A 5,204-nucleotide genomic window follows, 5' to 3' on the forward strand; every position below is an offset into this window, starting at 1 on the left:
GGGCCTCTGTTAGCAGCTGGGACAACACAGTGTCTCTGCTCTTAAAGAGCTTGAGGTCCAGCTGCTCCATAAACTATATTCTTAGTGTCTAAGCCCAAAACTAAAATAAGCACTTAGTAAACATTTTTAATTGAAATGATGAAACTTCCTTGTTTTATTTTCTCAGGATTTGTAAATTGAGAAGTTCCTGCTGGTTCTTGACTTATCCCTGGTTCAGGCTAATGTCAAAATACGAATACATTGGGCCTCAAGACCTCAAAGATCAGTTACCACCTTAAACAAATGATTAACAGATTAAAACTTTATGCTTTACCCTGCAAATTTTTAATAAATACCAGAAATGGAAATGTCACTCAAAAACTTTTAAAAATTAAACTTAAAGGGCCTCTATGCAAAGCAAGAGCAACTTGCTTTATATATTATCTTTATCTTTTTCCATTTTCCTGATTTAGTTGTAATTTACAAAAAGATTATTTCTGGGAACTAGGAAGTAAGTTTAGCCATTTATCCAATATCAGAACCACTAAAAGACAGAGTTCTCCCCTTTACTGCAAATGTGACAAACATAATGACAATGGGGAATATATATGGAGAATAAGAATACCATCTATTCTTTTCTTGGAGGAACAATCCTTTGTTTTCAAATTATATTTTTCCAGTTCGGGAGGAGAGGACTGCTAAAATGTTTAATCTTTATGGAAACAAAGGTCATAGTACGGAGGGAGTAGTGTGATGTTTTAAAAACATCCTTAGTGGGCAAAATAAAAAAGTTTGCAGCTTATTTTTTATTCCTTTCCCCATTCTTTTATTTATTTGTATCTCTGAAATTCAAAAGTCTGTAAACTATTATCAGAGAGTGAGCTCCATAGGCATTTGGGACATCAATGACATTTGCTTATTCAGTTATTTAAGGCACCTCTGGGCTTGAACCCAGTCACTTTAAGTAGTGTAATGCCTGTTCTCAAACTTCCCAAAGCAAGATCAGATCTTATACTGTACTATTATCTTGTCCAGCAATTTGTTTCTCTTATTAACTTGTTTTTCTTACTGTCTACCTAATGCTCTACTTTTCTGTGAAGATGTTGAAAAACGGATTAAACAGGACAGGGCTTGTTTGCTGAGTGTAATGTGGAGGAAACAGCACAGACTGTAGAATCAGAGGGATACTCAGACAGTGCCTCTGCCAGCAACTCACTGTGCAACCTTAGGCACTTTATTTACCTGATCTTCAGTGTTTCATCTGAATAGTGAGAATAAAACTACTTTTCTAAAAATCTAAGTGTAAGGACAAAATGTAATAATACATGGGTATGCCTAAGGTCTGGCGCACAATGGTTGCTCAGTAAAAGTAGCCATTATTACTTATTTACTTTTTTTTTTTTTTTTTTTGAAATGGAGTCTTGCTCTTGTTACCCAGGCTAAAGTGCAACGGTACAATCCTGGCTCACTGCAACCTCTGCCACCCGGGCTCTAGAGATTCTCTCACCTCAGCCTCCCGAGTAGCTGGGATTACAGGCACACTCCACCACGCCCAGCTAAATTTTGTATTTTTAGTAAAGACAGTGTTTCACCATGTTGGCCAGGCTGGTCTCAAACTCCTGACCTCAGGTGCTCTGCCTGCCTTGGCCTCCCTAAATGCTGGGATTACAGGCTTGAGCCACTGTGCCACTATTACCTATTTACTAACATTACCTCTATAAAGTAATTAGAACATTTTTGATGACTTCTTTTAATAATGTAAATACACAAAGACATTTTGTTTATTTCTTTTTGATTTTTGTGCCTTTTTTTATTCATTTATTTGTTTTTTTTAATTGCATTTTAGGTTTTGGGGTACATGTGCAGAACATGCAAGGCAGTTGCATAGGTACACACATGGCAGTGTGTTTTGCTGCCTTCCTCCCCTTCACCCACATTTGGCATTTCTCCCCAGGCTATCCATCCCCAGCTCTGCCCCCCTGCTGTCCCTCCCCTCTTCCCCCCAATAGACCCCAGTGTTTAGTACTCCCTTCGCTGTGTCCATGTGTTCTCAGTGTTCATCACCCGCCTATGAGTGAGAATATGTGGTATTTCATTTTCTGTTCTTGTGTCAGTTTGCTGAGAATGATGTTCTCCAGATTCATCCATGTCCCTACAAACGACACAAACTCATCATTTCTGATTGCTGCATAATATTCCATGGTGTATATGTGCCACATTTTCCCAATACACTCTATCATCGATGGGCATTTGGGTTGGTTCCAGGTCTTTGCTATTGTAAACAGTGCTGCAATGAACATTCGTGTGCATGTGTCCTTATAGTAGAACGATTTATAGTCCTTTGGATATATACCCAGTAATGGGATTGCTGGGTCAAATGGAATTTCTATTTCTAAGGCCTTGAGGAATCGCCACACTGTCTTCCACAATGGTTGAACTAATTTACACTCCCACCAACAGTGTTAAAGTGTTCCTATTTCTCCACATCCTCTCCAGCACCTGTTGTCTCCAGATTTTTTAATGATCACCATTCTAACTGGCGTGAGATGGTATCTCAATGTGGTTTTGATTTGCATCTCTCTAATGACCAGTGATGATGAGCATTTTTTCATATGTTTGTTGGCCTCATGTATGTCTTCTTTTGTAAAGTGTTTGTTCATATCCTTTGACCATTTTTAAATGGGCTTGTTTGTTTTTTTCCTGTAAATCTGTTTGAGTTCTTTGTAAATTCTGGATATCAGCTCTTTATCAGATGGGTAAACTGCAAAAATTTTTTCCCATTCTGTTGGTTGCCGATTCACTCTAGTGACTGTTTCTTTTGCCGTGCAGAAGCTGTGGAGTTTCATTAGGTCCCATTTGTCTATTTTGGCTTTTGTTGCCAATGCTTTTGGTGTTTTGGTCATGAAGTCCTTGCCTACTCCTATGTCCTGAATGGTTTTGCCTAGATTTTCTTCTAGGATTTTTATGGTTCCAGGTCTTATGTTTAAGTCTTTAATCCATCTGGAGTTAATTTTAGTGTAAGGTATCAGGAAGGGGTCCAGTTTCTGCTTTCTGCACATGGCTAGCCAGTTTTCCCAACACCATTTATTAAACAGGGAATCCTTTCCCCATTGCTTGTTTTTGTCAGGTTTATCAAAGATTGTATGGTTGTAGATATGTTGTGTTGCCTCTGATGCCTCTGTTCTGTTCCATTGGTCTATATCTCTGTTTTGGTACCAGTACCATGCTGTTTTGATTACTGTACCCTTGTAGTACAGTTTGAAATCCGGTAGTGTGATGCCCTCCACTGTGTTCTTTCTGCTTAGAATTGACTTGGCTATGCGGGGTCTCTTTTGGTTCCATAAGAAGTTCATGGTAGTTTTTTCCAGTTCTGTGAAGAAAGTCAATGGTAGCTTAATGGGGATAGTGTTGATTCTATAAATTACTTTGGGCAGTATAGCCATTTTCACGATATTAATTCTTCCTAGCCATGAACATGGAATGTTTCTCCATCTGTTTGTGTCCTCTCTTATTTCGTTGAGCAGTGATTTGTAGTTTTCCTTGAAGAGGTCCCTTATGTTCCTTGTGGGTTGTATTCCTAGATATTTTATTCTTCTTGTAGCAATTGTGAATGGCAGTTCATTCTTGATTTGGCTCTCTTTAAGTCTGTTATTGGTGTAGACGAATGCTTGTGATTTTTGCACATTGATTTTATATCCTGAGACTTTGCTGAAGTTGCTTATCAGTTTCAGGAGTTTTTGGGCTGAGGTGATGGGGTCCTCTAGGTATACTATCATGTCGTCTGCAAATAGAGACAATTTGGCTTCCACCTTTCCTATTTGAATACCCTTTATTTCTTTTTCTTGTCTGATTGCTCTGGCTAGAACTTCCAGTACTATATTGAATAGGAGTGGTGAAAGAGGGCATCCTTGTCTAGTGCCAGATTTCAAAGGGAATGCTTCCAGTTTTTGCCCATTCAGTATGATATTGGCTGTTGGTTTGTCATAAATAGCTTTTATTACTTTGAGATACGTTCCATCGATACCAAGTTTATTGAGGGTTTTTAGCATAAAGGGCTGTTGAATTTTGTCAAATGCCTTCTCTGCGTCAATTGAGATAATCATGTGGTTTTTGTTTTTGGTTCTGTTTATGTGGTGAATTATGTTTATAGACTTGTGTATGTTGAACCAGCCTTGCATCCCTGGGATGAATCCTACTTGATCATGATGGATAAGTTTTTTGATGTGCTGTTGCAATCGGCTTGCCAGTATTTTATTGAAGATTTTTGCATCTATGTTCATCATGGATATTGGCCTGAAGTTTTCTTTTCTTGTTGGGTCTCTTCTGGGTTTTGGTAACAGGATGATGTTGATCTCATAAAATGATTTGGGAAGGATTCCCTCTTTTTGGATTATTTGGAATAGTTTCAGAAGGAATGGTACCAGCTCCTTTTTGTGTGTCTGGTAGAATTCGGCTGTGAACCCAACTGGACCTGGGCTTTTTTTGTGTGGTAGGCTCTTAATTGCTGCCTCAACTTCAGACCTTGTTCTTGGTCTATTCATAGTTTCGGCTTCCTCCTGGTTTAGGCTTGGGAGGACACAGGTTTCCAGAAATTTATCCATTTCTTCCAGGTTTACTAGTTTATGTGCATAGAGTTGTTTGTAATATTCTCTGATGATGGTTTGAATTTCTGTGGAATCTGTGGTGATTTCTCCTTTATCGTTTTTTATTGCATCTATTTGGTTGTTCTCTCTTTTCTTTCTTATTAGTCTGGCTAGTGGTCTGTCTATTTTGTTGATCTTTTCAAAAAACCAGCTCTTGGATTTATTGATTTTTTGAAGGGTTTTTTGTGACTCTATCTCCTTCAGTTCTGCTCTGATCTTAGTTATTTCTTGTCTTCTGCTAGGTTTTGAGTTTTTTTGATCTTGCTCCTCTAGCTCTTTCAATTTTGACGATAGGGTGTCAATTTTGGATCTCTCCACTCTTCTCATATGGGCACTTATTGCTATATATTTTCCTGTAGAGACTGCTTTAAGTGTGTCCCAGAGATTCTGGTATGTTGTGTCTTCGTTCTCATTGGTTTCGAAGAACTTCTTTATTTCTGCCTTCATTTCATTGTTTATCCAGTCAACATTCAAGAGCCAGTTGTTCAGTTTTCATGAAGCTGTGTGGTTCTGGGTTAGTTTCTGAATTCTGAGTTCTAACTTGATTGCACTATGGTCTGAGAGACTGTTTGTTATGATTTC

The sequence above is a fragment of the Callithrix jacchus genome, chromosome 8, assembly GCF_049354715.1.
Source record: "Callithrix jacchus isolate 240 chromosome 8, calJac240_pri, whole genome shotgun sequence".
Lineage (NCBI taxonomy): Eukaryota > Metazoa > Chordata > Mammalia > Primates > Cebidae > Callithrix > Callithrix jacchus.